Genomic DNA, 22,569 nt, shown 5'->3' with positions numbered 1-22,569 from the left:
TGCACGCTTGTAATCCCCCCGCTTGGGAGGCTGAGACAGGAGGATCGCACGGGTTCAAAGCCAGCCTCAGCTACTTAGGCTCTCAGCAACTTAGTGAGACCCTGTTTCCAAATAAAATATAAAAAAGGTCTGGGAGTATAGCCTGGAGGTAGAAAGCCTCTGGGTTCTACCCCCAGTACCACCAAAAATAAATAAATAAATAAAATAAAAATTTAAATTTTGATTGCATTTGTTTTTCACTTTAACTACACTAATTGTTTGGATAAAACAAAATCCTGCTTCTGAGTTACTGTTCTGTGGAAACCAGCCACCTGTGTTTACTTTTTAGTTCTCTCAGATTCAAGAACTACTGCTAGCTGCAGATGTGATGTGTGTGCTACTTCAGAAATAAGGGAGGTCGTTGTGCTTCTGCTTGTGATCATGGAGGGGCTCATTGTATAAAGGAGTGTCTGGAAATAGGTTTGCTAATGTTAGCTAATTCTTTGAATTTGGAAATGGATTTTCAGTTTGAATGCAGAAGTCTAATCAGTTTACTTTTAATTTACTTCTACAAATTCTTTTCAGTGGTGGACACATACAGTGAGTGATGTGTGTGTGTGTGTGTGTGTGTGTGTGTGTGTGTGTGTGTGTGTGTGTGTGGTACTGGGAGTAGAACCCAGGGGACTTCTACCCCTGGGCTATACTCTCAGTCCCTTTTTTTTTTGTGGGTCTGGGGATGGAACCCAGGAGCATGTGACCTCCAAGCTACAACCCCTGCCCTATTTTTCTCACTAAGTTGCGGTGGGCCTCACTAAGTAGCTGAGGCTGTCTGTGAACTGCGATCCTCCGGTCTCAGCCTCCTGAATGCTGGGATTACAAGTGCCACCATGCCTGGCTTCTCTCAGTCCTATTCTATTTTTTATTTGGAAACAGGGTCTTGCTAAGTTGTTGAGAGTCTCACTAAATTGCTGAGACTGACTTTGAACGTGCAATCCTCCTTTCTCAACCTCACAAGTATTGGGATTATAAGTGTGTGCCACTACACCTACCTCAATAAATGTATTTTGATTGAACATTTATTACCAAGTTTTTTTGTTGTTGTTGTTCAGTATTGGGGATTGAACCCAGGGGTATTCTACCTCCGAGCTTACCTCCAGCCCCTTTTTTTTTTATCCTTTTTTTTTGAGAGTCTGGTGATGGAACCCAGGGTCATTTGACCTCCAATCGTGGGGATTACAAGTATGCGCCACCATACCCAACTCTATTTTTTTTTTTTTTTTTTTTTTTTTTGTGGGTCTGGGGATGGAACCCAGGGCATTCTACCTCCGAGATACACCCCCTGCCCTAATTTTTATTATTTTTTATTTTGAAACAGGGTCTCACTAAGTTATGGAGGGCCTCACTAAGTAGCTGAGGCTGTCTGCGAACCATGATACTCCTGTCTCAGCCTCCCAAATGCTGGAATTACAAGCATGCTCCACCATGCCTGGCTTCTATTCTTTTATTTTGAAACAAGGTCTCAGCAAGTTGCAGAGGCCCTCTCTAAGTGGCTGAGGTGAGGCTGGCTGGGAACCTTAGATTCTTCTGTTTCAGCCTTCCAAGTACTCGGATTACAGGATTACAAGCGTGCACCATCATGCCTGGCTTATCACCAAGTATTAACACTTTCTTTGGGGAAGATAGATTTGATTCCAGGCTAGGTATGATGGCACATACCTATAATCCCTATTTTTGGTAGGCTGAGATAGTAGGGTCACTGGTTCATAGTCAGCCATAGCAACTTAATGAGACCTTATTAAAAAAGAGTAGGAGCTGGGCATGGTGGCAAACACTTATAATCCCAGTACTTGGGAGGCTGAGACAGGAGGAGCACAGAATCGTAGCCAGCTGCAGCTACTTAGGCCCTCTGCAACTTAGACCCTTTTTCAAAATAAAGAATAAAAAATAGGGTTGGGGATATAGCTCAGAGGTAGAATGCTCCTGGGTTCAATCCCTGGTACCACCACCCCCCAAAAAAATTGGATTAGGTGTGTAGCTACAAGTTAGAATATCCCCTAGGTTCAATCCCTAGTGTCACGGGGGTGGGGGGGGGGAGGAAAAGCTTTGATTACCATTAAATTTGATTTCTAAGTGGCATTCTGTAGATGATTACAAAGAATATGAGCAAGAGCAATTTGTATGGGATAAACTACAGTTTATCATGTGTAGATATTGGGGGTGAAACACAGGGCCTTCTACCTCTGGGCTATGCCCCAAACCCTGTTTTATTCTTTATTTGGAAACAGGGTCTCACTGGGTTCCTAAGAGCCTAATTTACTGAGGCTGGCTTTGAACCTGAGATTTTCCTGTCTCAGCCTCCCAAGTACTGGGATTACAGCCCACTACACCTGGCTAGAGATGGCATTTTTCTTTTTTTAAAAGTCTGTTCCAATGAAAGTAGTGTTTTTTTTTTTTTAGAAGATCTGAAGACTAGATTTAATCTTTTCCTCCTCCTTAAAACATCTCTTCCTCATTGAGAATGCCCAGCATTGCTGATTGTTATTATCTTTTTTTTTTTTTTTTTTTTTTTTTTTAGTGGTACTAGGGGTGGAACCCAGGGGCTTTCAACCTCCGGGCTACACTCCCAGACCTATTTTATATTTTATTTGGAAACAGGGTCTCATTAAGTTGTTGAAAGCCTAAGTAGCTGAGGCTGGCTTTGAACCTGTGCAATCCTCCTGTCTCAGCTTCCCAAGTGCCTGGCTGATTGTTATTATCTTTGTAGCAGATTTGACTCTCACAATTTTGCAAATTGAGCCTCAGAATTTTTTTTTCCCCAGCACTGGGGATGGAATCCAGAGGCATTCTACTTTCGAGTTACACTCTCAGCCTTATTTTTTATTCTTTATTTTGAAATAAGGTCTCACAAGTTGCAAAGGACCTCACTAAACAGCTGAGGCTTTTCTTGAATGAGATCTTCTTATCTCAGCCTCCCAAATGCTGGAATTACAAGCATGTGCCACCATGCCCGGCCCTAGAAATTTTAATCTATTATGACACCTAAAAAAATTTAAAATGAGCAACAAAGTTTTTGTAGGTGTCCTAAAATTAGGACTCTGAAACAGTGGGTTAAAGTCCAACTAAAGTGGGGAATCTTATATATATATATATATATATATATATATATATATATATATATATATATATGTATGTATGTATGAATATGTGTGTGTGTGTGTGTGTTTTATTATGTTTGTTCGTTTGTTTATTTTTATGGTACTAGGTTAGAACTCTGGGGCCTTCGACCTCCGGGCTACACTTACAGACCTAGTTTATGTTTTTGTTTGGAAACAGGCTCTCACTAAGTTGCTGAGAGCCTCACTAAGTATCTGAGGCTGGCTTCGAACCTGTGTGATTCTCCTGTCTCGGCCTCCCAAGTACTGTGCACCAAGGGGGGGGGGTACTGGAGTTGAACCCAGGGGCACTCTACCTCTAAGGTATATCCTCATCCTTGTTTTATATTTTTGTTTTAAAGCAGGGTCTCACTAAGTTGCTGAAAGTCTCACTCCCAAGTGCTGGAATTATAGGTGTGTGCCATAACACTTGGCTCCAGCTTTTATTTTTGGCAGTATTGGGCAAGGAACCCGGGGGCATTCTACCTCTGAGTTACACCCCCAGCCCTAGTTTTTATTCTTTATTTTGAAACAGGGTCTCACTGAGTTGCAAATGGCCTCACTAAGTAGCTGAGGCTATCCGTGAAACGTGATCCTCCTATCTCGGCCTCCTGAATGCTGGTATTACAAGCGTGTGCCACTACTCCCTGCTCCAGCTTTTTAATTGTGTTAAAACATAAAATTTACTACTACCATAACCGTATTTCTTTTTCTTTTCCCCTCCCTTCCTTTCTTTTTTTCTTCTTTTTGCTAGAAATTGAACCTAGGACCTTACATATGCTAAGCATGCATTCTACCACTGAGCTATGCTCCCACCCCTTCTATCTTAACCACGAGTGCATGTGGAGTTGGGTATTAAATTCAGGGGGGTGGTCTACCTCTGAACCAAACCTCCAGCCCTATTTTATTTTTCATTTGGAAACAGGGTCTCACTAACTTGCTGAGGCTTGTTTGTAACCTGTGGTCCTCCTATCTCTGCCTCCTGAGTACTAAAATTACAGGTGTGTGCCACCACACCCAGCTCATCTTTTTTGTTTTTTTGTTACTGATGATTGAACCCAGGAACATTATACCTCTGAGTTCGACCACTGTCCCTTTTTACTTTTTGTTTTGAAACAGTCCCCAGAGGTTGCTGAGAGTCTTGCTGATTTACTGAGGCTGGCCTCAAACCTGCGATAATCCTTTCTCAGTCTTCCAAGTATGGAGTGTGTTATTATATTGGCCAGCTTATCTTAACCATTTTTAAGTATATAGTTCAGTAATGTTACGTATATTCATTCACATTATGTTGTGAGGTTCATTTTATTTATTTATTTTTTATATTTTATTTGGAAACAGGGTCTAAGTTGCTGAGAGCCTCACTAAGTAGCTGAGGCTGGCTTTGAACCTGTGTGATCCTCCTGTCTTAGCCTCCCAAGCACTGGGATTACACGCGTGTGTACCACGCCCAGCTCATATCTGTTTTAAATGGCTGGTAGTAGCCAAGCGGGATGGCGCATGCTTGTAATCCCAGTACTTGGGAGGCTGAGACAGGAGGATCGCACAGGTTCGAAGCCAGCTTCAGCTACTTAGTGAGGCTCTCAGCAACTTAGTTTGACCCTGTTTCTAATAAAATATAAAAAATAGGTCTGGGAGTATAGCCCAGAGGTAGAGAGCTCCTGGGTTCCATCCTCAGTACCACCAAAAAAATAAAATAATAAAAAATAAATGGCTGGTAGTTTGTGTATGTGTTTATGAGTCTGAGACAGAAGAATCGCTCTTTGAGGTCAGCTTCAGTAAATCAGCAAGACTCTCAGCAACCTCTGGGGACTGTTTCAGAACAAAAAGTAAAAAGGGCTAGAGGGTAGAACTCAGAGATAGAATGCTCCTGGGTTCAGTCATCAGTAACAAACAAAAAAGATAAGCTGTATGGAGGCACACACATCCAGGGGCATTCTTCCTCCAAAATACACCCCTACCCCTTTTTTTCTTTTTATATTTTTGTGGTACTAGGGTTGGAACCCAGGGGTTTTCTACCTCTGGGCTACACTCCCAGACCTATTTTTATATTTTATTTGGAAACAGGGTCTCACCAAGTTGCTGAGAGCCTCACTAGGTAGCAGAGACTGGCTTCGAACCTTCAAGATCCTCCTGTCTCAGCCTCCCAAGTACTGGGATTACAAGGTTGTTTGTTTGTTTGTTTGTTTGTTTGTTTGTTTGTTTTTTGCGGGTTTGGGGATGGAACCAAGGGGCATTTGACCTCCGAGCTACACCCCTTGACCCATTTTTTATTCTTTTATTTTGAAACAGGGTCTCACTAAGTTGCAGGGGGCCTCATTAAGTAGCTGAGGCTTAAGAGATCCTGTTTCCAAATAAAATATAAAAAATAGGTCTGGGAGTGTAGCCCAGAGGTAGAAGGGTTCTACCCCAGTACCACCCCCCCAAAAAAAATTGCCCAAAGAAATCAGGCTGCATGTATGATGTTAGATCACAGTTACCCCCCCCTCAAAAAAAATTTACTCAGCACCCCATTCAGTGCTTCCACTGCTCCCTTTTTTTTTTTTCACTGAGCTACACCCTCACCCCTTTTTTATTTTTTATTTTTTATTTTTTATTTTATTTTTTTTTATTTTATTTTATTTTTTTTAATTTTATTTTATTGGTGCACTGTATTCATACATCATAGTGGGATACAAACTTTTGTAGACATACATGCACACATCACCCAGTCAACCCCCACCCGATCCCCACAACATTCTCTCCCCATCCCTCCTTCCCATGCTTGGCTTAGTGGTTGACATCTAGTATTATAGCAATTTATCCAAAATTAAAAATGATAATCTCACATAACAGTTTCATTTGTCTGATACCAAGCTTTTGATGATTTAAAGATAACATTTCAATATTTCTTTTTGCTTTCTTTCTTACCTGAGCATATTTTTTTCTGTTTTTTTAGGTGAAACTATCATATATTTATATATTTATTTTTCAGAAAAAAATCTATCCTAATATGGAATATGAATTCTAGATACCCAAAACGATCTTGAAAAAGAACAAAGCTAGCAGATATATATTTTCTGATTTCAAACCATATAAAGCTACAATAATTGAAACAGTATAGTACTGTTCTAAAGGCAGATATATAGACCATTGGAGTTAAATACAAGCCTAGAGCTAAATTCTTCCCTATATTGTCAAGTTATTTTTGATAAGGTTTCCACGAACATTTGGTGGTGGAAATAATAGTCTTTTAACTAAATATTGTTGAAAAATAATAATTACATGGAAAAGAATAAAATTGGACCCTTACCTAATCCCTCATACAAGTATTAACTCAAAATAGATAAAAGACCTAAATATAAATCTTAAGACTATAACCTTTTAGAAGAAGATCTGGGTCATAAAACCTCACAACATTGAAATTGGCAGTGATTTCTTGGATATGATTTCAATGGCACAGGCAACAGAAGAATATACAAACTCCCTAAAAAATAAAAGAAAATATTGTATATCCAAAGACAATGTAAACAGAGTTAAAAGTTACTAATAGAATTGGATAAAATATTTCCAAATGCTATATCTGAAGGTATATTAATATTCCAACTAGAAATCCTAAAAATTAACAACAATAAAGGCAAACAATACAATTTAGAGATAGGTAAAAGACTAACAAATAATGAATCTCCACAGATAACCAATCTTAGTTGTCTGTTGGATGGAAACTCTTGTTTCTCTGGTTCTGGTGAGTGTTACCTATTTCTTCTTTGTAGTTAATCTCTTTGAGTATTTTCTCTAGCGCTGGTTTTGAAGACATAAATTCCTTCAGTTTCTGTTTGTCATGGAAGCTTCTTATTTCTCCATCTAATTTGATAGAAAGTTTTGCTGGATAGGAAATTTTTGGCTGGAAGTTGTTTTCTTTCAAAATTGGGAATATGTTACTCCAAGCCCTTCTGGCTCTCATGACTTGGTTTGGGAAGTCTGGAGTGATTCTAATTGGTTTGCCTCTGAATGTCACTTGGCCCTTTGTTTTTGTTGCCTTTAAGATTCTCTGCTTGGCTTCCACATTGGTCATTTTGACAATTATATGGCGTGGGGATCCTCTTCTCCGGTCCTGTCTAAAGGGAGTTCTATAAGTTTCCTGGATCTGTGTATCAACCTCTTGCTCTATATTTGGAAAATTTTCTGCTATTACTTCCTTGAAGAGATTGTTGATCCCTTTGGTATCACTTTCTTTTCCCTCCTCTATTCCAATTATTCTTAGGTTAGCTCTCTTAAGATGGGCCCATATTTCTTCAATGTCAGATTCCTGCTGTCGGATATTTTTTTCTAGATTAGAAACTATGCGTTCATTTTTGGATTGCTCATCTTCTAAGAGCGAGATTCTGTTCTCCATGTGGTCTAATCGGTTGTTTGTGCTTTGAATTGAGGCCTTTACTTCATTAATTGCATCCTTTATCTCTTTTTGGCTCTCTCTGAGTTCTTTTCGAAGCACCTCTATTATTTCTACAGTTATTTTCCTGATTTGATCTTCTAAAAATCTCTGATTTTCTGTTTTATCGGGTTCTGATGTTGTGGGGTTGTGCACATTCATTACTCCAGTGTTATTCCTCTTTCCCATGATTTCGGAGGTTTGTGCCTTCTCTGGGTTCTTCACTTGGGTCACTATGGCTTCACTTAAGGTGCTCTGGATCTTGAGTCTGTATTATCTCAGACCCCACTACTCCTTTACTGGGTTGTATCACAGAGTCTCTGACCCAGGGAGTCGATAGAGGCTGCTTTAGACTGTGGGGGGCGCCAGGTTGCACGTTCTCCTATGGTGTGATATCTCTGCCACCGCCACCCCCTCACTGAGTCAAGTCCCAGGGGGTACAGTACTGGGATTTCTCCTCTGTGGCCCGCAATTTGACTCACTGTTCTTGAGTACACAGATGTAGCTGTACTGGACTCGGTGAATTCCCTGCTGCTGCTGCCGCCAGTGGCAATATGGCGCCGCTGCCACGCCCTCGGCCGTGAAGCTGGCGTATTTTTTCTTCTCTGGTTTTGATTTCCACTCTGAATCCCTGCAGCGTGTGCTGAGCTCAGCCACTGGGAGCTTTAAATGCTGTCTGCGCCGAAAGATCCCGCCTGGCTGTTCCGCAGCGGCTCACCTCGGCTTGCTGTAGCCGTCCGCTGAGTTCGCCGCTGCCGCCGGCAGTATGGCGCTGCTGCCACGTCCTCGGGCGCGTGTGTCTCCTCTGTGGCCCTGAGCTCTGTTTTCAGTCCGCTTTCTCTCTGGAGTCTGGTGGTATTTTTGTTTTTCTGGTGATGGTGTTTTCTGGCTATGAAAGGCGCTGGTTTTGTGGTAATGGAAATTGGTTGTTAGCGGGGCTCTTAAGCCCCGCTTTTCTCGGTCGCCATCTTCCCAGAAGTCTCCACTGCTCCCTTTTTTTAATTCAGTACCCCCCAAATGAACCCAAGGCTACTACTGCCACCATCCTGGATTGTCCCAGTGCCCCCCCCCCATATAGCAGGGACAATTTCAGAAATTCATGTTACAGTCTTAAATAAAAAGGAGAACTGGCAATTGACAACAGACTAGTAAATGTAAAGAATTTACAAAGCATGAGCCCAAAAGTTTTCTGTTTGTAAAATACTGAGGAAGCATGATCATTTTTACTTTAGCAACAAAGTTTCTCAAGTGGTTATATACTGCAAAGGTTTAGTACAATGAAAAAAAAAATCTTCACAAATTATCTTGGTATGCTATAAGCATGGTTATATCCTAGGTCAAATCATGTGTGAATTGCAGAAGGAGCTATGCCAAAGAAATCAGCATAATGCCATTATACTGTTACCAGAAAATAAAAAGTTATTTACAAAACAAGCTCCACCTTTAATACTGGAAACAGTGAGGATCCATTCTTTTTGAAGACACTAGGCTAGGTGTGGTGGCACACACTTGTAATCCCAGGGCTTGAAAGGCTGAATCAGGAGCATTATAGGTTCAAGACTAACCTCAGCAACCTAGCAAGACTCAGACCCTGTTCAAAAAACATTTGTAGCTGGGTCTAGTGGTGTACGCTTGTAATCCCAGTACTTGGGAGGCTAGGACAGGAGGATCACAGGTTTGAAGCCAGCCTCGACAACTTAGCGAGACCCTGTTTCCAAATATGAAATAAAATTGGGCTGCATAGATCAAAACAATTTTTAAGCTTTTGACAAAAATGCCCAAAAAGCTGGGCATGGTGGCTCACACTTGTAATCCCTGTGCTTGGGAGGCTAAGACTGGAGGATCACGCAGGTTTGAAGCCAGCCTTAGCTACTTAGTGAGGCTCTCAGCAACTTAGTGAGACCCTGTTTTCAAATAAAATAGAAAATAGGTCTGGGAATATAGCCCAGAGATAGGAAGCTCCTGGGTTTCACCCCCAGTACCCCCCCCCAAAAAAAAAAAACGAAAGACATGTAGAAAAATATGTTGAGACATGGTAATCATCTAAAGGAAACAACACAGCTGGGCTTCGTGATGTGTGCTTGTAATCCCAGCATTCCCAGCATTCGGGAGGCTGAGACAGGAGGATTGCAGTTCATGGACAGCCTCATCTACTTAGTGATGCCCTTTGCAACTCCGTGAGACCCTGTTTCAAAATAAAGAATAAAAAGTAGGGCTGGGGGTGTAGCTCAGAGGTAGAATGCTCCTGGGTTTCATCCCCTGTACCGCAAAATGAATGAATGAATGAATGAATGAATGAATGAATGAATGAATGAATGAAACAACACAAAGCCCCGTTGAGAAATCTTGTGGATAGTTGGTGTGTGTGTGCTAGGGATTTGGAGGGGTACTGGGTTGAACCCAGAGGTGTTCCTTTTAGTTTTTGGTACTGTGAATTGAACCCAGTGGTGTTTTCTGTCTAAACCACACCCCCAGACCTATTTTTTATTCTTTTTTGTTCTTTAATTTGAAATAGGGTCTCACTAATATGTGTGTGGCCTCTCCGTTGCATAGGTTGACCTTGAACTTGTGATGTGCTTGTCTCAGCTTCCCAAGTACTGGGTCTATAGGTGTGCATCACTGTGACTAGCTTGGACAGTTGCTTATTATAGAGGCAGAAAGATGTGTTTAATTCTGAAGTAGGCAATAGTAAATGATAGTTGTATTTTGTGGCAGTTGGACTGGATTTGGTTCCGGAAATTGTTTTAAAACTTTTGGTAAGCTGGGCATGGTGGCACACACTTGTAATCCTGGTACTTGGGAGGCTGATACAGGATTGTGGGTTCACAGCCAGCCTATGTAACCTAGTGATCCTCTCAGTAACCTAGTGAGACCCTTCAAAATAAGAAATAAAATGGGACTGGGAGTGTAGCTTGGAGGTAAAATGTCTTGGTTCAGTTCACAGTACCAAAACAAAACTCAGAATCTTTACTTTGCAGTGAAACACATTTAACCAGTGGATATAGCCCAGAAATGGTGATTAAACTTTGTTTGTTAGGCATGTCTAAGAGCTGTTTCACAATTTGGCTGGTTCTTTGATCACAAACCAAAATGTAGCCCTTGGGAAAAGTTAATTGGTCTAATACTATTTCATATTTAACCTGTCTAGAAGGCTCAGAAAATACTTTTGTGTGTGTGTGTGGGGGGTACTGGGGATTGAACCCTGGGGCATTCTATCTTCAAGCTATAACCCTAGCCCAGTTTTATTTTTATTTTGAAACAGGGTCTCACCAGGTTAGAGTCTTACTACTTGCTGAGACTGCCCTTGAACCTGAGATCCTCCTGTCTCAACTTCTCAAGTACTGGGATTACCACCATGCCTGGCCAGTCATTACTTAGTTAATAAAATATTGCAGTTGTACTGGCTGTCTGTGAATAATGTTAAGTCTTGGACAAAAGTAAATAAAATATGATTCCTGCCTATAAGCTGATTTTCCAGTCCTGTAAGAGTTGCTTTTTAAACAACTATAGACCTTTGAAGGCTTTGTCAGGGCAGGAGTCATATTTTATACTTCTGTGTACTCCTTTCATGTGTAGAATTAAGTATATGATCAGCTTGAATATTTAATAGGTTCTTCAAGCTAGCTACTTAAGTCATTATCATGAAAACATAAATTGATAGAACACTAAAGAGAACAATTTGGATTGCTTAAAGATTAAAGTGCAGCTGGGCATGGTGATGTAAGCTTTTTAATCCCAGTACTTGGGAGGCTGAGACATGAGGATCACAGGTTCAAAGCCAGCCTCAGCAACTTAAGGAGACCGTGTACAAATAAAAAATAAGAATAGGATGTAACTCAGAGGTAGAATGCCCCTGAGTTCAACCCCTAACACCCCCCCAAAAAAAGGTTAAAATGCATGTATCCCTGAATCTGGTAATTCTATTTATAGCTGTCTATTCTGAGCATATTCTGGTAATGCACAGAATAATACCATTCTGATTGAGGCTATTCACTACATCACTATAACAAAAGATTAGGAACAGACGTAATTTCATTGATGATGTGACTTTTTCCATATTTTGTTACTTTTCCCATATTTTTAGAAAGCTAAAATCAGATGCATCCTATTTTTTTATTTAATTTTTTGTGGTACTGGGGATGGAGCCCAGGGGCATTCTACCTCCAAGCTACACCCCAGCCCTATTTTTTATTCTTTTTTTTTTTTTTTTTTTGGTGGTACTGGGGTTCCTGGAAGCCCTTCTACCTCCGGGCTACACTCCCAGACCTATTTTTGCATTTTTATTTGGAAACAGGGTCTCCTAAGCCAGCGCGCAGGGCTAGCTTCGAACCTGCGCGATCCTCCTGTCTCTGCCTCCCAAGCGCGGGGATTACAAGCGTGCGCCACCACGCCCGGCATTTTTATTCTTTATTTTGAAACAGGGTCTCACTGAGTTGCAAAGAGCCTCACTAAGTAGCTGAGGCTGTCCTTGAACTGAGATCCTGCTGTCTCAGTCTCCCAGATGCTGGGATTAAAAGTGTGTGTCATCATGCCCAGCTCAGATGCATCTTGTTAATAATATAGATGTAGTTGGCAGCTTTTAAATTTCTTAGTGAACATAAAGTAATGTATTTTCTGATTAATGATACTATGAATTTAAAAAATTAGACTATTGACATATGGTGTAAAGGGAAACCATGCATCTTTAAAAGAATTGAAGTAATTTAGTATATACTCAATATGTATACGATAGTTTCCAAGATACAGTAAGAGAAAAAAAAGCACTCCTGGCCTGGTGGTGCACATGTGTAATTCCAGTACTTGGGAGGCTGAGATGGGGATCACAGGTTCGGGGATCGCAGGTTCGAGGCCTGCCTCAGCAACATAGTAAGACTCTTCAGCAAGCTAGAGAGACTGTTTCAAGATAGAACATAAAATAGGGGTAGAGTGTAGCTCAGAAGTAGAATGCCTCTGAGTTCAGTCCCTGGTGTAGAACCATGTGTATTACAGTAAACTGCTGGATGTGCTAAATGATATAGATGTATAAATATAAATACGCTTTTTGTGTGAAAATCCTACTTGGGAACCTATTTCCTTTTTGTGTGTGTGTTTGTGGGTTTGGGGGTGGAACCCAGGGGCATTCAACCTCTGAGCTACACCCTCTGCCCAAAATATTTTTTATTCTTTATTTTAAAACCGAGTCTTACTGAGTTCCAGAGGGCCTCACTAAGTAGCTGAGGCTATCTGCAAACCGCAATCCTCAGGTCTCAGCCCCCCGAATGCTGGGATTACAAGCATGCGCCCCCACGCCTGGCTCTTATTTATTTACTTATACATTTATTTTAATTAATTAATTCATTCATTCATTCTTGTGGGGCTAGGGATGTAATTCAGGGTCTCATGCATGCTAGGCAAATGGTTTATCTCTTAGCCACATCAAATCAACCCCCATATTTAACCAGTTTCTAAAACATAGCTGAAACACAGAAAATTGTTCATAGAATTTTAAAAATTGTTAAGTCGGGCGTGGTGGCATACACTTCTAATCCCAGGATTTGGGAGGCTGAGATAGGAGGATGTGGCCAGGCCTCAGATACTTAGGCCCTTTACAACTTAGTGAAACCCTGTTTCAAAATAAAAAATAAAAAGGGCTGGGGTGGGAGGTGTGGCTCAGAGGTAGAATATTCCTGGGTTCAATCACTAGTGCTACAAAGAAAAAAAATTTTTTTTAAATAGAAAGCCAGGCATAGTGGTGTACATTTGTCGTCCCAGCTACTCAGGAGGCTGACTGAGGCAGGAGAATTGAGTTTGAGGCTAGCCTGGATAACATAACATCTACCTCAAAAACAAAATAAATAAATGGATAAATATGAGGATATAAATTTTTCTTGTAGTACTTGGGATGGAATCTCATAAATGCTAGATAATCTTAGTGCTACTACTAAGCTTCATCCCAGTCCCTTTTCACTTATTTGTTTGTTTATTTACTGGTACTGGGGATTGAATCCAGAGGCATTTTACTTCTAACTACCCCTCCAACCCTGTTTTATTTTTTATTTTGAAATAGGTTCTTGTCAGCCGGGCGTGGTGGCGCATGCTTGTAATCCCAGTGCTTGGGAGGGTGAGACAAGAGGATCATACAGGTTCAAAGCCAGCCTCAGCAACTTAGTGAGACCCTGTTTCCAAATAAAGTATAAAGTAGGTCTGGGAGTACAGCACGGAGGTAGAAAGCCTCTGGGTTCCACCCCTAGTACCACCAAAAAAAAAAAAATAGGTTCTTGTTAAGTTGCTGAGATAAACTTTAATACTCTTGTCTCGGTCTCTGAAATACCAGGATTAAAGGTGTGCATCACCATGTTCAGCTCATTTTATTTTGAGAAAGGGTCTTGCTAGTTGAGCGTGGTGACGCACGCTCGTAATCCCAGCATTTGGGAGGCTGAGACAGGAGGATCGCACAGGTTCAAAGTCAGCCTCGCTGGCTTAAGAGACCCTGTTTCCAAATAAAAATAATATAAAAAGTAGGCCTGGGATTGTAGCCTGGAGGTAGAAGGGTTTCCAGGAACCCCAGTACCACCCCCCAAAAAAATTAAATAAATAAAAAATAAATATGCCGGGCGTGGTGGCGCACGCTTGTAATCCCCGCGCTTGGGAGGCAGAGACAGGAGGATCGCACAGGTTCGAAGCCAGCCATGCTGGCTTAAGAGACCCTGTTTCAAAATATAAAATAGGTCTGGGAGTGTAGCCTGGAGGTAGAAGGGCTTCCAGGGACCTCAGTACCACCAAAAAAAAAATAAAAAAATAAATAAAATAAATAAATAAATAAAAGTTAGGACTGAGAGTGTAGGTCGCGGAAGTAGAATGCCCCTGGGTTCTATCCCCAGTACTGCAAAAAAAAATAAATAAATAAATAAATAAATAAGAAAGAAAGAAAGAAAGAAAGAAAGAAAGAAAGAAAGAAAGAAAGAAAGGGTCTTGCTAAGTTGCCCAGACAGGCCACAAACTTTTGGTCCTCCTCCCTTAGCATTTTAAGTAGTTGGGATTACTGGAGTGCACCATGGTCCCTAACTTTCTTATTTATTTTGGCAGTGATGGGGGTCAAACCCAGGACTTCACATGTTAGGCAAGTGCTCCTTACCACTGAGCTACATCTGCAGTGCCAACTAACTTTTTAAAAAAATATTTATTTTTATTGGGACACAAGGTCTTGTTATGTTGCCCAGGCTGGTCTTTAACTCCACTGAGCAACATACACCCCCAGCTCTCTTATTAAGAAAAAAAAAATCATTCCTTGGATGAGAAAAATTAGCTTTCTTTAAATGTTATAGTAATACACACACACACACACACACACACACACACACACACACACACACACACATATATCCATCCATCCATCCATCCATCCATCCATCCATCCATCCATCCCCCGGTAAAGCCTTTGCATAAAATAATGTTATCCTTTCATCTTATTTTGCCTTTGAATTATTTTATTTTATTTTATTTTATTTTATTTTTTGTACAGGGGATTGAACCCAGGGACTTTCAACCTCCAAGTTACAACCTCCAAGTTACAACCCCAGCCTTTTTAATTTTTATTTGGAAACAAGGTCTTACAAGTTGCTGAGGCTGGCCTTGAGCCTGCGATCCTCCTATCTCAGCATCCTGAATACTGGGATTATAGGCATATGCCACAGAACCTGGCTTATTTTGACTTTTGAAAGAAAAGGAAAAAATAGTACATATCATGAATCACTTGATGTAGAATCTTGATGTTTCTCGTTGTCCCAGCTAATGAAGTAGGTGGGTTTTTGTTTTTGTTTTTGTTTTGTACTGGGGATTGAACCCCACTGATCACACTCCCAGCCCTTTATATTTTTTTTGAAATAGGGTTGCCAAGAATTTCACTCCATTGCTGGGGCTGTCCTCGAACCTTTGGTTCTCCTGTCTCAGCTTCCCAAGTACTGGGATTATAGGCACCCCACCCAACTATGAAATAGGTCTTCACATGCTTATTAAAGTTAAACCATTTTGGAAATGTCATACAGCTACTAAGTTTGACTTTGAAACCAGTGTTACTGGTTTTATCTTTTTACTTCTCAGAAAAATACTGATACCGAAAATAGGAATTGATAGGGAAGACAGCAAATGTAGCTCTTCTGCACCACAGGGCAAGGGCATGGATAGCACATAGGCTCAGTTACTCACAGAGCTCTTTTAGCTGAGGGTGCCTGTAGCTAAGCTGTAATGGCCTCCGTTTCCTACTAATTAAATGGGGCTTAAGATTCTTTATACGTTTGCCAAAGGCAAGCATAATTTTAATAATTCACCATCAGATTTAGTAAGGTACCCCAGTACTGCAAAAAAAAAAAAATTAGGTCTGGGGGTGTTGCTCAAAGGTAGGATGTCCCTGGGTTCCATCCCCAGTTCTGCCCCCCCCCCAAAATTTTTTTTTTTGTGTGTGTGTGGTACTGGAGATGGAACCCAGGGACATTCTATCTCCAAGCCGTAATTTTATTTTGAAACAGGATCTCACTGAATTGCAGAAGGCCTCACTCAGTAGCTGATGCTGTCCTCGAGCCTCGATCTCCTATCTCAGCCTCCCAAATGCTGGAATTACAAGCTTGTGCCACAAGGCCCGGCTTGATCTAATTCTTAAAACAAGCTTGTAAGATAATTACTATTATCCCCTCTTTTAATGGGGGGGAATTGGAGATTAAACCGAGGGATACTCTACCTTGAGCTATACTACCCCAACCCTTTTTTGTTTTCAAGCAGGGTCTCCCTAGGTTGCTGATAGTCTCACTACTTGCTGACCTGTCTTAGAACCTGTGATCCTTCTGTCTCAGCCTCCCAAGTACTGGGATTATAGGTGTGTGCCACCACACCTGGCTACTTTTCTTTCTTTCTTTTTTTTTTAAAGAAGAAGAAACTTTAGAATTAGAAACCTTGGATCCAGGAATGTAATCCCAGTACTTGGGAGATTGAGACAAAAGGGTTGAAGGTTTATGGCCAGCCTCAGCAACTTGGTGAGGCCCTCTACCAATAGCAGTATAGTGAGACCCTGTTTCAACCCCCACCCCCCAAACACATACCACCAACCACTACCTCCCCCTCCCCTGCCCCTCCCCCCACTTGGCCAAATTTTTATAGATTGGAATTGGTCTACAGGAAAAAAGAGTACTAGATTGTAGATATAGTTTAGTGAGAGAGGAGTTTAATAAGTTGCCTAAGGATAAGCAACCATTTCTGGTTTCAGAATTCATGCTCTAAAATACTGAATGAGGACGGTTTACTGCTGTTCCAATTTGGAATTTTTTTTTAAGCTAAAGGTATTATTTGACCAGAGGAGAGGTATGTACTCTTCTAGCAAGAAGAGATATTGAAGCTGGGCATGATGGTGCACACTTGGAATCCCAACATTTGGGAGACTGATAGAGGAGGATCTCAGTTCGCAGGCAGCCTCAGCTGCTTAGTGAGGCCCTCAGGAACTCAGACCCTGTTTTAAAGTAAAGAATAAAAAACAGGGATGGGGGTATAGCTTGGAGGTCGAATGCCCCTGGGTTCCATCCCCAGACCTGCTCCCCAAAAACAAAACAAAAAAACTTGTCAACTATGAAACAATGTACAGTCAGTTTATTTAGCAAGCTCTTTTTGACTTTTAGTGTTAATCCTATCTATTTATTTATTTTTGTGGTACTGGAGCTGAAACCTAGGGACATTCAACCTCCAAGCTACACTCTCAGCCCTATTTTTTATTCTTTATTTTGAAACAGGATCTCACTAAGTTGTGAAGGGCCTCACTAAGTAGCTGAGGCGGGGACTGCAGTCCTCCTGTCTCAGTCTTCTTAGTACTGGGATTACAGGTGTGTGTGAACCATGCCCAGCAGTGTTAATCCTTTATAAGAGCTAACATTTGTTAAGCATTTAATGAGCTCTTATCCATATTTTTTTTTAATTTAAAATTTCTACAAGGTATGTATAATTTCCATTTTACAGAAGAGGAAATTGACATTCTGAGAAATAGTATGTTCAAGATCTTATAGCAAATAAATGGTAGGTTCTTGGTGCTAAAACCCATGCTTTTTTTTGGTGGGGGGGTACCAGGGATGGAATCCAGGGGCTTTCTACCTCGGAGCTACACTCCCAGACCTATTTTATATTTTATTTGGAAATAGGTTCTCACTAAGTAGCTAAGGCTGGCTTCAAACCTATCCGATCCTCCTGCATCATCTACCCAAGTGCTGGGATTACAAGTGTGCACCACCACATCCAGCTAAAGCCCATGCTTTGAATCAGTATGCTGCCCAGCTTGGTGGTGCACACTTGGAATCCCAGTACTTGGGAGGCTGAGACAAGAGTATCACAGGTTCAAAGCCAGCCTCAGCAACTTAAAGAGGCTCTTATCAACCTAGTGAAGCCCTGTCTCCAAATAAGAAAATTGGGCCGTAGCTTGGAAATAGAATGCCTCTGGGTTCAATCCGTGGCACCAAATAAATATGCCTTAGTGGACCTAACTTGCATGTGTGCTGTCTCACTTCAGTCCCCTGGACAGATAATAAAGTGTTAAGAAATACCACTATTGTACTGCAGTTTTGAAATATGCAGTAGTTTTTCTGGCCAGTAAAATTGGAGATAAGCCGGGTGTGGTGGCTCACGCTTGTAATCCCCACGCTTGGCAGGCGGAAACAAGAGAATCGTGCAGGTTTGAAGCCAGCTTTGCTGGCTTAAGAGACCCTGTACCCCCCCCCCAAAAAAAAAAGGTGTCTGGGAGTGTAGCCCAGAGGTAGAAGGGTTTCCAGGAACCCCAGTACACACACACACACACACACACACACACACACACACACACACACACACAATGCAGATTGCTCTGAATGTAGTATTTTCTTTTCTTGGGACACTTATAATGATTATATATTTATTCTTTATTTTTGTGATAAATTCACTAGAAACTTTAAGCAAAATTTAATGTTAAGAATCTTGGCCAAACCAGGCATGGTGGTTTATACTTGTAATCTCAGTACTTGGGAGGCTGAGACAGGAGGATTACAGGTTTGAGACCAGCCATGGCAGCATAATGAGACCTTCAGCAGTTTAGCAAGATTCTGTTTCAAAATAAAAAATAAAATTTGACTAAGAGGTAGAATCCCCTGAGTTCAGTCCCCAAGACAACAAAACAAAGCAAAAAACAAATCTGTATATGAAAATCAAGTTAGTCTTCTTGTTCTAATTCAGTAAACAGGTCATGACAAAAATATAATTTTTAGCCCAATATGGTGATACACTCCTTTAATCCCAGTATTTGGGAGGAGGGACAAAAAGATCGCAGATTTTTTTTCGTGGTACTGGGGATGCAACCCTTTTACCTATGGGCTACACTCTCAGACCTATTTGATATTTTTATTTGGAAACAGTGAGGCTGGCTTCGAACCTGCGCGATCCTCCTGTCTTTGCTTCCCAAGCGTGGGGATTGTAAGTGTGCACTTTTGACCAGCTTCAGCAATTTAGTGAGGCCCTCTGTAACTTAGACCCTTTTTCAAAATAAAAAGTAAGCTGGATGTGATGGTGCATGCTTGTAATCCTAGTACTTTGGAGGCTGAGACAGGAAGATTGCAGGTTCACAACCAGCTTCAGCTACTCAGTGAGGCCCTCCACAATTTAATGAGACCCTTTATTAAAAAAAAAATAGAGCTGGGTGTCTAGCTCAGAGGTAGAATGCCCCTGGGCTCAATTCCCAAATTTCCAAACCCCCTCTACACACAAAATATATATATTTAACATGTGAATGTGTAATTAGTTTTTGTAGTATCAGGTAAATTGAACTATTTTGAGTAGAAAGTCTTTTTTAACCTTAAAAACCCTGTAGAGCCAGGCGTGGTGGCACACACTTGTAATCCCTTCACTTGGGAGGCTGAGACAGGAGGATCGCACAGGTTCAAAGCCAGCCTCGCTGGCTTAAGAGACCCTGTTTCCAAATAAAAAATATAAAATAGGTCTGGGAGTGTAGCCCGGAGGTAGAAGGCCCCTGGGTTCCATACCCAGTACCACCAAAAAAAAAAAAAAAAAAAAAAGAAAAAAGAAAAAAACCTGTAGAGAATTACTAGTTTGCTCAGTGTTTCTAGTTAATATTTTCCAAAAAGCGTATATGATACTTGACAGTTACTATGAAAAATATCAGAATGGTTCCAAAAGCAATCATTGTTATTATGCCACTGAAGGCTGTCGTTTTCATGAGAAATTTGCAAAAGCAAAGCTTTGATTTGAAAATAGATGTGCTGTTGATATATCATTTTTATTCAGTATTTCTGAAAGTTGAAAGTAATCATTGTTTTAATAAATTAAATGATATTTAGTGCATTAACATGATGTACGTCAGATTTCTATTTGTATATGTATTTTTTCCTTTTTTATTTGTATATTTTTACAAAGCAGAGAATGGTCATCTTCCAACTTTTGTGTTTAAAAAAGCCATAATTTGCCAGGCATAGTGGCGCACGCTTGTAATCCCCGCGCTTGGGAGGTGGAGACAGGAAGGTTGCACAGGTTCTAAGCCAGCCCCTCTGGCTTAAGAGACCCTGTTTCCAAATAAAAATATAAAATATGTCTAGGAGTCTAGGAGTGTAGCCCGCAGGTAGAAGGGTTTCCAGGAACCCCAGTACCAGACACACAAAAAATCCGCATAATTTTCACTTATGTTTTGGGTTTTGTTTTGTTATGAGGTGCTGGGAATGGAACGCAGGGGCATTCTACCTTTGAGCTACGCCCCCAGCCCTATTTTTTTATTATTATTTATTTATTTATTTATTTTGGTGGTACTGGGGATGGAACCCTTCTACCTCTGGGCTACACTCCCAGACTATTTATATTTTTATTTGGAAACAGGGTCTCTTAAGCCAGACTGGCTTCGAACCTGTGTGATCCTCCTGTCTCCACCTCCCAAATGTTGGAATTACAAGCATGCGCCACCATGCTCGGCTCACTTATGTAATTTGACTTACTTAAAATTAGAAATAGGAGTCAGGTGTGATGGTACATGCCTGTAATCTCAGTATTTGGAAGATTGAGACAGGTTGGTCACAAGGTTGAGGCCAGCTTCAGCAATTTAGCAAGATCCTCAGTAATTTTAGCAAAATTCTTTGTTTCAAAATAAAAAAATAAAAAGGGCTGGGAATGTAGCATAGAGATAAAGAACCACTGGAAGGGAAGGAAGGAAAAAAGAAAGATGGACAGATATCTGGGCAGGTTCTTGGCCTTTATCATTTTATGTCTTTTGGAAGTAGATATTATCACCCCCCTTTTTGGGTACTGGGGATTGAGCCCAGGGGCATTTTAACACTTCCCCCTTTTTGGTACTGAGGATTAAACCCAGGGCATCTGCCTCTACGCTCCACCCCCAGCATGATTTTTTATTCTTTATTTTGAAACAGGGTCTCATTAAGTTGTGGAGGGCCTCACAAATTGCTGAGGCTGGCTGCAAACCCATGATCCTCCTATCTCAGCCTCCCAAGTACTGGGATTACAAATGTGCAACACCACAACCTGTGACACCCCCGCCCCTTGTTTTTTATTTTGAAATAGTCTCTCACCAAGTTGCTGAGGGCTTAATAAGTTGCTGAGGCTGGCCTCAAGCCTAAGATTTTTCTATCTTAGCCTCCCAAGTACTGGTTTTACTGGTGTGTGCCATTGTGCCTGATTTATTCATTAAAAAAAATAAAATAACTTCTGCTTTATTAGAGTCAATCTTTGTGGGTGGAGGGGATACTAGAGATTGAACTCAACTTTACCACTCAGCTACAATCCCAGCCCTTTTTATTATTTTAAGACAGTATTTCACTAAGTTGTCTAGACTGGCCTTGAACTAAAAATCATCTTGCCTCAGTCTGAAATAAAAGTACTCCTTTATTTTATATTTTGAGACAGGGTCTCACTTAGTTGTCCAGGCTGGATTGAACTTGTGATCCCCTTGCGTCAGTCTCCTAAGTAGTTGGAATTATAGGCATGTGCCACCACACAACTAATATTACACATTTTAAAGCTTTTTTAACGACTTTTGCATTAACTTCATGAATGTTCTGTTTTCTTCCCTTCATGACAGAAGTTCAAGCAGGTAAAATTTTGCCTTATGTTAGGTATTTCAGAGAGCATAACACCATAAAGAAAATTACTGTTCTATATCAGTTACTGGAACAGTGCCTGGAGCCGGGCGTGGCAGCCCACGCTTGTAATCCCAGCATTCAGGAGGCTGAGACAGGAGGATCACGGTTTGCAGACAGCCTCAGCTACTTAGTGAGGCCCTCTGCAACTCAAGTGAGACCCTGCTTCAAAATAAAGAATAAAAAATAGGGCAGGATCTGTAGCTTGGAGGTCGAATGCCCCTGGGTTCCATCCCCAGACCCGAAAAAAAAATTTAAAAATTAAAAAAAAAATAGAACAGTGTCTGGTATGTAGTGTGAACTAGTAAGTATATGTGTTGAGCCACGTGTGGTAGCATATGCCTGTAATCCCAGTACATGGGAGTCTGAGACAGGAAGACCATAAATTGGAGGCCAGCCTCAGAAACCTTATGAAACACTCCATAATTTTAATGATACCCTGTTTCAAAATAACAAATAAAGTAGGGCTAAGGGTTTAACTTAGACATAGAATGCTTCTGGGTTCAGTCCCCAGTACCAACACATACACACACGTGTACACACACACACACACACACACACACACACACATATGTTGAATGTACTTCTATAAGAAAAGAGGCAACAAAGATAAATCTTGGCATTCTTACATCTATGTTGATAATTCAGTGTATAATTGTTTGAACTTCCTTATTTCTATAGGGAAGCCATGTGCCTTCTGTTTCTAAAGTATGGCTAATTGCCAGATTGTGATTATCTTTTTGTGTGTGCTTGGTACTGAATATTGAACCCAGGGGTGTTCTACCTTTGAGTTATACCAGCTGTATTTTTTATTCTTTATTTTGAAACAGAGTCTCACTAAGTTGATGAGAGTCTCACTACTTGCTGAGGCTGTCCTCAAACCTGTGATCCTCCTGTC

General features: G+C 40.9%; 1 protein-coding gene across 2 annotated transcripts in view; it reads left to right on the top strand.

Moving 5' to 3' along the window:
• The window catches only part of GPATCH8 (G-patch domain containing 8), a gene marked incomplete at both ends in the record, with an annotated part of 98,397 nt that overhangs the window by 29,697 nt on the left and 46,131 nt on the right, over window positions 1–22,569 (top strand). The gene's annotated exons all lie outside the window — the stretch shown is intronic.

Source organism: Muscardinus avellanarius (assembly GCF_963383645.1).
Source record: "Muscardinus avellanarius genome assembly, chromosome: 16".
NCBI classification, from domain to species: domain Eukaryota; kingdom Metazoa; phylum Chordata; class Mammalia; order Rodentia; family Gliridae; genus Muscardinus; species Muscardinus avellanarius.
The sequence above is the reverse complement of the archived record's forward strand: the minus strand, read 5'-3'. Positions and strand labels throughout refer to the sequence as shown.